The sequence below is a fragment of the Xylocopa sonorina genome, unplaced genomic scaffold, assembly GCF_050948175.1.
Source record: "Xylocopa sonorina isolate GNS202 unplaced genomic scaffold, iyXylSono1_principal scaffold0072, whole genome shotgun sequence".
Classification (NCBI taxonomy): domain Eukaryota; kingdom Metazoa; phylum Arthropoda; class Insecta; order Hymenoptera; family Apidae; genus Xylocopa; species Xylocopa sonorina.
The window spans coordinates 574,008-584,728 of NW_027490143.1; positions in this window are offsets into that span (position 1 = coordinate 574,008).

A 10,721-nucleotide genomic window follows, 5' to 3' on the forward strand; every position below is an offset into this window, starting at 1 on the left:
AAATTCCAACCTAGTATTAAAATTCGTGTATTGACGATTGTTTGACAAAAAGATTCGAACCAGTAGTTAAAATTTGAATATTGACAGTAGTTTGAAGAAAAAAGTTCCCACCGAGAGTTAAAATTCGTGCATTGACGGTAGCTTGACCAAAAAATTCCTCCCGAGAGTTAAATTTCGTATATAGGCGATAGTTTGAAGAAAAAAATTCCAACCTAGTATTAAAATTCGTGTATTGACGATTGTTTGACAAAAAGATTCGAACCAATAGTTAAAATTTGAGTATTGACAGTAGTTTGAAGAAAAAAGTTCCCACCGAGAGTTAAAATTCGTACATTGACGGTAGCTTGACCAAAAAATTCCTCCCGAGAGTTAAATTTCGTATATAGGCGATAGTTTGAAGAAAAAAATTCCAACCTAGTATTAAAATTCGATTATTGACGATTGTTTGACATAAAGATTTCAACCAATATTTAAAATTTGAGTATTGATAGTAGTTTGAAGAAAAAGTGCCCACCGAGAGTTAAAATTCGTACATTGACGGTAGCTTGACCAAAAACTTCCTCCCGAGTGTTAAATTTCGTATATAGGCGAAAGTTTGATGATAAAAAATCCAACCTAGTATTAAAATTCGTGTATTGACGATTGTTGACAAAAAGATTCCAACCAATAGTTAAAATTTGAATATTGACAGTAGTTTGAAGAAAAAAGTGCCCACCGAGAGTTAAAATTCGTACATTGACGGTAGCTTGACCAAAAAATTCCTCCCGAGAGTTAAATTTCGTATATAGGCGATAGTTTGAAGAAAAAAATTCCAACCTAGTATTAAAATTCGTTTATTGACGATTGTTTGACATAAAGATTTGAACAAATATTTAAAATTTGAATATTGACAATAGTTTCAAGAAAGAAATTCCAACCTAGTATTAAAATTCGTGTATTGACGATTGTTTGACAAAAAGATTCGAACCAATAGTTAAAATTTGAATATTGACAGTAGTTTGAAGAAAAAAGTGCCCACCGAGAGTTAAAATTCGTGCATTGACGGTAGGTTTACCAAAAATTCCTCCCGAGAGTTAAATTTCGTATATAGGCGATAGTTTGATGATAAAAATTCCAACCTAGTATTAAAATTCGTGTATTGACGATTGTTGACAAAAAGATTCCAAACAATAGTTAAAATTTGAGTATTGATAGTAGTTTGAAGAAAAAGTGCCCACCGAGAGTTAAAATTCGTACATTGACGATAGTTTGACCAAAAAATTCCTACCGAGAGCTAAATTTCGTATATAGGCTATAGTTTGAAGAAAAAAATTCCAACCTAGTATTAAAATTCGATTATTGACGATTGTATGACATAAAGATTTCAACCAATATTTAAAATTTGAATATTGACAATAGTTTCAAGAAAGAAATTCCAACCTAGTATTAAAATTCGTGTATTGACGATTGTTTGACAAAAAGATTCGAACCAATAGTTAAAATTTGAATATTGACAGTAGTTTGAAGAAAAAAGTGCCCACCGAGAGTTAAAATTCGTGCATTGACGGTAGGTTTACCAAAAATTCCTCCCGAGAGTTAAATTTCGTATATAGGCGATAGTTTGATGATAAAAATTCCAACCTAGTATTAAAATTCGTGTATTGACGATTGTTGACAAAAAGATTCCAACCAATAGTTAAAATTTGAATATTGACAGTAGTTTGAAGAAAAAAGTGCCCACCGAGAGTTAAAATTCGTACATTGACGGTAGCTTGACCAAAAAATTCCTCCCGAGAGTTAAATTTCGTATATAGGCGATAGTTTGAAGAAAAAAATTCCAACCTAGTATTAAAATTCGTTTATTGACGATTGTTTGACATAAAGATTTGAACCAATATTTAAAATTTGAATATTGACAGTAGTTTGAAGAAAAAAATTCCAACCTAGTATTAAAATTCGTGTATTGACGATTGTTTGACAAAAAGATTCCAACCAATAGTTAAAATTTGAATATTGACAATAGTTTGAAGAAAAAAATTCCAACCTAGTATTAAAGTTCGTTTATTGACGATTGTTTGACATAAAGATTTCAACCAATAGTTAAAATTTGAGTATTGACAGTAGTTTGAAGAAAAAGTGCCCACCGAGAGTTAAAATTCGTACATTGACGATAGTTTGACCAAAAAATTCCTACCGAGAGCTAAATTTCGTATATAGGCTATAGTTTGAAGAAAAAAATTCCAACCTAGTATTAAAATTCGTGTATTGACGATTGTTTGACAAAAAGATTCCAACCAATAGTTAAAATTTGAATATTGACAATAGTTTGAAGAAAAAAATTCCAACCTAGTATTAAAGTTCGTTTATTGACGATTGTTTGACATAAAGATTTCAACCAATAGTTAAAATTTGAGTATTGACAGTAGTTTGAAGAAAAAAGTGCCCACCGGGAGTTAAAATTCGTACATTGACGGTAGCTTGACCAAAAAATTCCTCCGGAGAGTTAAAATTCGTATATAGGCGATAGTTTGAAGAAAAAAATTCCAACCTAGTATAAAAATTCGTTTATTGACGATTGTTTGACATAAAGATTTCACCCAATAGTTAAAATTTGAATATTGTCAGTAGTTTGAAGAAAAAGTTCCCACCGAGAGTTAAAATTCGTACATTGACGGTAGCTTGACCAAAAACTTCCTCCCGAGAGTTAAATTTCGTATATAGGCGATAGTTTGATGATAAAAATTCCAACCTAGTATTAAAATTCGTGTATTGACGATTGTTGACAAAAAGATTCCAAACAATAGTTAAAATTAGAGTATTGATAGTAGTTTGAAGAAAAAGTGCCCACCGAGAGTTAAAATTCGTACATTGACGATAGTTTGACCAAAAAATTCCTACCGAGAGCTAAATTTCGTATATAGGCTATAGTTTGAAGAAAAAAATTCCAACCTAGTATTAAAATTCGATTATTGACGATTGTATGACATAAAGATTTCAACCAATATTTAAAATTTGAATATTGACAATAGTTTCAAGAAAGAAATTCCAACCTAGTATTAAAATTCGTGTATTGACGATTGTTTGACAAAAAGATTCGAACCAGTAGTTAAAATTTGAATATTGACAGTAGTTTGAAGAAAAAAGTTCCCACCGAGAGTTAAAATTCGTGCATTGACGGTAGCTTGACCAAAAAATTCCTCCCGAGAGTTAAATTTCGTATATAGGCGATAGTTTGAAGAAAAAAATTCCAACCTAGTATTAAAATTCGTGTATTGACGATTGTTTGACAAAAAGATTCGAACCAATAGTTAAAATTTGAATATTGACAGTAGTTTGAAGAAAAAAGTTCCCACCGAGAGTTAAAATTCGTACATTGACGGTAGCTTGACCAAAAAATTCCTCCCGAGAGTTAAATTTCGTATATAGGCGATAGTTTGAAGAAAAAAATTCCAACCTAGTATTAAAATTCGATTATTGACGATTGTTTGACATAAAGATTTCAACCAATATTTAAAATTTGAGTATTGATAGTAGTTTGAAGAAAAAGTGCCCACCGAGAGTTAAAATTCGTGCATTGACGGTAGGTTTACCAAAAAATTCCTCCCGAGATTTAAATTTCGTATATAGGCGATAGTTTGATGATAAAAATTCCAACCTAGTATTAAAATTCGTGTATTGACGATTGTTGACAAAAAGATTCCAAACAATAGTTAAAATTTGAGCATTGATAGTAGTTTGAAGAAAAAGTGCCCACCGAGAGTTAAAATTCGTACATTGACGATAGTTTGACCAAAAAATTCCTACCGAGTGTTAAATTTCGTATATAGGCGAAAGTTTGATGATAAAAAATCCAACCTAGTATTAAAATTCGTGTATTGACGATTGTTGACAAAAAGATTCCAACCAATAGTTAAAATTTGAATATTGACAGTAGTTTGAAGAAAAAAGTGCCCACCGAGAGTTAAAATTCGTACATTGACGGTAGCTTGACCAAAAAATTCCTCCCGAGAGTTAAATTTCGTATATAGGCGATAGTTTGAAGAAAAAAATTCCAACCTAGTATTAAAATTCGTTTATTGACGATTGTTTGACATAAAGATTTGAACAAATATTTAAAATTTGAATATTGACAGTAGTTTGAAGAAAAAAATTCCAACCTAGTATTAAAATTCGTGTATTGACGATTGTTTGACAAAAAGATTCCAACCAATAGTTAAAATTTGAATATTGACAATAGTTTGAAGAAAAAAATTCCAACCTAGTATTAAAGTTCGTTTATTGACGACTGTTTGACATAAAGATTTCAACCAATAGTTAAAATTTGAGTATTGACAGTAGTTTGAAGAAAAAAGTGCCCACCGGGAGTTAAAATTCGTACATTGACGGTAGCTTGACCAAAAAATTCCTCCGGAGAGTTAAATTTCGTATATAGGCGATAGTTTGATGATAAAAATTCCAACCTAGTATAAAAATACGTTTATTGACGATTGTTTGACATAAAGATTTCAACCAATAGTTAAAATTTGAATATTGACAGTAGTTTGAAGAAAAAGTTCCCACCGAGAGTTAAAATTCGTACATTGACGGTAGCTTGACCAAAAACTTCCTCCCGAGAGTTAAATTTCGTATATAGGCGATAGTTTGATGATAAAAATTCCAACCTAGTATTAAAATTCGTGTATTGACGATTGTTGACAAAAAGATTCCAAACAATAGTTAAAATTTGAGTATTGATAGTAGTTTGAAGAAAAAGTGCCCACCGAGAGTTAAAATTCGTACATTGACGATAGTTTGACCAAAAAATTCCTACCGAGAGCTAAATTTCGTATATAGGCTATAGTTTGAAGGAAAAAATTCCAACCTAGTATTAAAATTCGATTATTGACGATTGTATGACATAAAGATTTCAACCAATATTTAAAATTTGAATATTGACAATAGTTTCAAGAAAGAAATTCCAACCTAGTATTAAAATTCGTGTATTGACGATTGTTTGACATAAAGATTTCAACCAATAGTTAAAATTTGAATATTGACAGTAGTTTGAAGAAAAAGTTCCCACCGAGAGTTAAAATTCGTACATTGACGGTAGCTTGACCAAAAACTTCCTCCCGAGAGTTAAATTTCGTATATAGGCGATAGTTTGATGATAAAAATTCCAACCTAGTATTAAAATTCGTGTATTGACGATTGTTGACAAAAAGATTCCAAACAATAGTTAAAATTTGAGTATTGATAGTAGTTTGAAGAAAAAGTGCCCACCGAGATTTAAAATTCGTACATTGACGATAGTTTGACCAAAAAATTCCTACCGAGAGCTAAATTTCGTATATAGGCTATAGTTTGAAGAAAAAAATTCCAACCTAGTATTAAAATTCGATTATTGACGATTGTATGACATAAAGATTTCAACCAATATTTAAAATTTGAATATTGACAATAGTTTCAAGAAAGAAATTCCAACCTAGTATTAAAATTCGTGTATTGACGATTGTTTGACAAAAAGATTCGAACCAGTAGTTAAAATTTGAATATTGACAGTAGTTTGAAGAAAAAAGTTCCCACCGAGAGTTAAAATTCGTACATTGACGGTAGCTTGACCAAAAAATTCCTCCCGAGAGTTAAATTTCGTATATTGGCGATAGTTTGAAGAAAAAAATTCCAACCTAGTATTAAAATTCGTGTATTGACGATTGTTTGACATAAAGATTTCAACCAATAGTTAAAATTTGAATATTGACAGTAGTTTGAAGAAAAAGTTCCCACCGAGAGTTAAAATTCGTACATTGACGGTAGCTTGACCAAAAACTTCCTCCCGAGAGTTAAATTTCGTATATAGGCGATAGTTTGATGATAAAAATTCCAACCTAGTATTAAAATTCGTGTATTGACGATAGTTTGACCAAAAAATTCCTACCGAGAGCTAAATTTCGTATATAGGCTATAGTTTGAAGAAAAAAATTCCAACCTAGTATTAAAATTCGATTATTGACGATTGTATGACATAAAGATTTCAACCAATATTTAAAATTTGAATATTGACAATAGTTTCAAGAAAGAAATTCCAACCTAGTATTAAAATTCGTGTATTGACGATTGTTTGACAAAAAGATTCGAACCAGTAGTTAAAATTTGAATATTGACAGTAGTTTGAAGAAAAAAGTTCCCACCGAGAGTTAAAATTCGTACATTGACGGTAGCTTGACCAAAAAATTCCTCCCGAGAGTTAAATTTCGTATATAGGCGATAGTTTGAAGAAAAAAATTCCAACCTAGTATTAAAATTCGTGTATTGACGATTGTTTGACAAAAAGATTCGAACCAATAGTTAAAATTTGAATATTGACAGTAGTTTGAAGAAAAAGGTGCCCACCGAGAGTTAAAATTCGTGCATTGACGGTAGGTTTACCAAAAAATTCCTCCCGAGAGTTAAATTTCGTATATAGGCGATAGTTTGATGATAAAAATTCCAACCTAGTATTAAAATTCGTGTATTGACGATTGTTGACAAAAAGATTCCAAACAATAGTTAAAATTTGAGTATTGATAGTAGTTTGAAGAAAAAGTGCCCACCAAGAGTTAAAATTCGTACATTGACGGTAGCTTGACCAAAAACTTCCTCCCGAGAGTTAAATTTCGTATATAGGCGATAGTTTGATGATAAAAATTCCAACCTAGTGTTAAAATTCGTGTATTGACGATTGTTGACAAAAAGATTCCAAACAATAGTTAAAATTTGAGTATTGATAGTAGTTTGAAGAAAAAGTGCCCACCGAGAGTTAAAATTCGTACATTGACGATAGTTTGACCAAAAAATTCCTACCGAGAGCTAAATTTCGTATATAGGCTATAGTTTGAAGAAAAAAATTCCAACCTAGTATTAAAATTCGTGTATTGACGATTGTTTGACAAAAAGATTCCAACCAATAGTTAAAATTTGAATATTGACAATAGTTTGAAGAAAAAAATTCCAACCTAGTATTAAAGTTCGTTTATTGACGATTGTTTGACATAAAGATTTCAACCAATAGTTAAAATTTGAGTATTGACAGTAGTTTGAAAAAAAAAGTGCCCACCGGGAGTTAAAATTCGTACATTGACGGTAGCTTGACCAAAAAATTCCTCCGGAGAGTTAAAATTCGTATATAGGCGATAGTTTGAAGAAAAAAATTCCAACCTAGTATAAAAATTCGTTTATTGACGATTGTTTGACATAAAGATTTCAACCAATAGTTAAAATTTGAATATTGTCAGTAGTTTGAAGAAAAAGTTCCCACCGAGAGTTAAAATTCGTACATTGACGGTAGCTTGACCAAAAACTTCCTCCCGAGAGTTAAATTTCGTATATAGGCGATAGTTTGATGATAAAAATTCCAACCTAGTATTAAAATTCGTGTATTGACGATTGTTGACAAAAAGATTCCAAACAATAGTTAAAATTTGAGTATTGATAGTAGTTTGAAGAAAAAGTGCCCACCGAGAGTTAAAATTCGTACATTGACGATAGTTTGACCAAAAAATTCCTACCGAGAGCTAAATTTCGTATATAGGCTATAGTTTGAAGAAAAAAATTCCAACCTAGTATTAAAATTCGATTATTGACGATTGTATGACATAAAGATTTCAACCAATATTTAAAATTTGAATATTGACAATAGTTTCAAGAAAGAAATTCCAACCTAGTATTAAAATTCGTGTATTGACGATTGTTTGACAAAAAGATTCGAACCAGTAGTTAAAATTTGAATATTGACAGTAGTTTGAAGAAAAAGTTCCCACCGAGAGTTAAAATTCGTGCATTGACGGTAGCTTGACCAAAAAATTCCTCCCGAGAGTTAAATTTCGTATATAGGCGATAGTTTGAAGAAAAAAATTCCAACCTAGTATTAAAATTCGTGTATTGACGATTGTTGACAAAAAGATTCCAAACAATAGTTAAAATTTGAGTATTGATAGTAGTTTGAAGAAAAAGTGCCCACCGAGAGTTAAAATTCGTACATTGACGATAGTTTGACCAAAAAATTCCTACCGAGAGCTAAATTTCGTATATAGGCTATAGTTTGAAGAAAAAAATTCCAACCTAGTATTAAAATTCGATTATTGACGATTGTATGACATAAAGATTTCAACCAATATTTAAAATTTGAATATTGACAATAGTTTCAAGAAAGAAATTCCAACCTAGTATTAAAATTCGTGTATTGACGATTGTTTGACAAAAAGATTCGAACCAATAGTTAAAATTTGAATATTGACAGTAGTTTGAAGAAAAAAGTGCCCACCGAGAGTTAAAATTCGTGCATTGACGGTAGGTTTACCAAAAATTCCTCCCGAGAGTTAAATTTCGTATATAGGCGATAGTTTGATGATAAAAATTCCAACCTAGTATTAAAATTCGTGTATTGACGATTGTTGACAAAAAGATTCCAACCAATAGTTAAAATTTGAATATTGACAGTAGTTTGAAGAAAAAAGTGCCCACCGAGAGTTAAAATTCGTACATTGACGGTAGCTTGACCAAAAAATTCCTCCCGAGAGTTAAATTTCGTATATAGGCGATAGTTTGAAGAAAAAAATTCCAACCTAGTATTAAAATTCGTTTATTGACGATTGTTTGACATAAAGATTTGAACCAATATTTAAAATTTGAATATTGACAGTAGTTTGAAGAAAAAAATTCCAACCTAGTATTAAAATTCGTGTATTGACGATTGTTTGACAAAAAGATTCCAACCAATAGTTAAAATTTGAATATTGACAATAGTTTGAAGAAAAAAATTCCAACCTAGTATTAAAGTTCGTTTATTGACGATTGTTTGACATAAAGATTTCAACCAATAGTTAAAATTTGAGTATTGACAGTAGTTTGAAGAAAAAAGTGCCCACCGGGAGTTAAAATTCGTACATTGACGGTAGCTTGACCAAAAAATTCCTCCGGAGAGTTAAATTTCGTATATAGGCGATAGTTTGAAGAAAAAAATTCCAACCTAGTATTAAAATTCGTTTATTGACGATTGTTTGACATAAAGATTTCAACCAATAGTTAAAATTTGAATATTGACAGTAGTTTGAAGAAAAAGTTCCCACCGAGAGTTAAAATTCGTACATTGACGGTAGCTTGACCAAAAAATTCCTCCCGAGAGTTAAATTTCGTATATAGGCGATAGTTTGAAGAAAAAAATTCCAACCTAGTATTAAAATTCGATTATTGACGATTGTTTGACATAAAGATTTCAACTAATATTTAAAATTTGAGTATTGATAGTAGTTTGAAGAAAAAGTGCCCACCGAGAGTTAAAATTCGTACATTGACGATAGTTTGACCAAAAAATTCCTACCGAGAGCTAAATTTCGTATATAGGCTATAGTTTGAAGAAAAAAATTCCAACCTAGTATTAAAATTCGATTATTGACGATTGTATGACATAAAGATTTCAACCAATATTTAAAATTTGAATATTGACAATAGTTTGAAGAAAGAAATTCCAACCTAGTATTAAAATTCGTGTATTGACGATTGTTTGACAAAAAGATTCGAACCAATAGTTAAAATTTGAATATTGACAGTAGTTTGAAGAAAAAAGTTCCCACCGAGAGTTAAAATTCGTACATTGACGGTAGCTTGACCAAAAAATTCCTCCCGAGAGTTAAATTTCGTATATAGGCGATAGTTTGAAGAAAAAAATTCCAACCTAGTATTAAAATTCGATTATTGACGATTGTTTGACATAAAGATTTCAACCAATATTTAAAATTTGAGTATTGATAGTAGTTTGAAGAAAAAGTGCCCACCGAGAGTTAAAATTCGTACATTGACGGTAGCTTGACCAAAAACTTCCTCCCGAGAGTTAAATTTCGTATATAGGCGAAAGTTTGATGATAAAAATTCCAACCTAGTATTAAAATTCGTGTATTGACGATTGTTGACAAAAAGATTCCAACCAATAGTTAAAATTTGAATATTGACAGTAGTTTGAAGAAAAAAGTGCCCACCGAGAGTTAAAATTCGTACATTGACGGTAGCTTGACCAAAAAATTCCTCCCGAGAGTTAAATTTCGTATATAGGCGATAGTTTGAAGAAATAAATTCCAACCTAGCATTAAAATTCGTTTATTGACGATTGTTTGACATAAAGATTTGAACCAATATTTAAAATTTGAATATTGACAGTAGTTTGAAGAAAAAAATTCCAACTTAGTATTAAAATTCGTGTATTGACGATTGTTTGACAAAAAGATTACAACCAATAGTTAAAATTTGAATATTGACAATAGTTTGAAGAAAAAAATTCCAACCTAGTATTAAAGTTCGTTTATTGACGATTGTTTGACATAAAGATTTCAACCAATAGTTAAAATTTGAGTATTGACAGTAGTTTGAAGAAAAAAGTGCACACCGGGAGTTAAAATTCGTACATTGACGGTAGCTTGACCAAAAAATTCCTCCGGAGAGTTAAATTTCGTATATAGGCGATAGTTTGAAGAAAAAAATTCCAACCTAGTATAAAAATTCGTTTATTGACGATTGTTTGACATAAAGATTTCAACCAATAGTTAAAATTTGAATATTGACAGTAGTTTGAAGAAAAAGTTCCCACCGAGAGTTAAAATTCGTACATTGACGGTAGCTTGACCAAAAACTTCCTCCCGAGAGTTAAATTTCGTATATAGGCGATAGTTTGATGATAAAAATTCCAACCTAGTATTAAAATTCGTGTATTGACGATTGTTGACAAAAAGATT